Raw genomic sequence first — 1205 nt, forward strand, 5'->3', positions numbered from 1 at the left:
GGTGCTGGGAAGCAGGGGAATATCAGCTTAACAGCTGACACTGTAAAGATTCTCCATGATTTAGAACAGATGGGTGAAGGAATTCTCTTTATAGCACAATTTATCAATGGGTAAATCCAGGATTGGCAAGCAAGACGAGGAATCTGGAAGTTGTATCTTTATGTCTGACTCAGTTCACTTTACAGTATAACCTTTTTTTTTATTATTTTTCCAATGAAGCAGTGTGTAGCTCTAAAAGATGGAGGGTAACCAAATTCATCAAGATGCTTTGTCATCCTAGTGCAATTTTACGAAAACTATCACCTGTGGGCACTCCTGGTGACGCAAATTGCCGTTTTAAATAAATGTACAGTAAATGGTAGTTGAAAACATTTTGAACCACTAGATGTGGACACTAGATGGGGACAGTCTGGTCATTTTGACTTACTCTAGACTTGGCTGTATCAGCAATCCCTTTACCCCCTGCTTTCCTGTTCAGTCGAATTGCAACAAGCAAGTTTTGGCTAGCTTTAAACCAACAGAGTTCCTGCATATTAAAACATATGAGAAATGAGAATTCAAGAATTGTAATGTATTCAATTTGACCATAGTCTAACCGGGTCAAAGACACCTCTTTCCCCACCCAGTGTCTCAGCACAGGTGTTGAATCTTATTGGTCGGGTCGCTGCTGGAAGGGGTCCTGCCATGTACGTGACCACACGCGCTGTCTTTCGACAGTGTCCTTCCACAGTGACTTGCAGCGGTCTTTCGCAGTTACTAGACTAATATCAGGAATTACATTTTTATTTCTACTGAAACACATGGATCACGTGATGAACGCACGAGCCTCAGTCAACCGAGTTAAATCGGTATGAGCGCGTCAATCAGCCGCAGGGGTCGAGGAGTAGGTGGGGGGGAAACCTTAAAACTGAAATGTCTCGTGAAATAATAGGATATCCACTCACCACCCTGAGATGACAGGATTGCGAGGTTGCAGGACTGCCCGCTTCAGTGATGCCAGGTTTGAAGGAAGACCATTATTGCGAGAGAGAGAGAGATAGAGAGAGAGACTAAACGACGTACCTGGAACTCCCCCACCGCCTCGACATTTCATTCATCCCTGCCAAGTTTGCATTCACTGAAGTTTAGTTGAATTACCGTGGCAAGCCCACAGGACCATTGCGACTGATTTGGACAAGATATTGTGCAAAAGTTTTGTCGGAGAC

Source organism: Osmerus mordax, chromosome 6, assembly GCF_038355195.1.
Source record: "Osmerus mordax isolate fOsmMor3 chromosome 6, fOsmMor3.pri, whole genome shotgun sequence".
NCBI lineage: Eukaryota > Metazoa > Chordata > Actinopteri > Osmeriformes > Osmeridae > Osmerus > Osmerus mordax.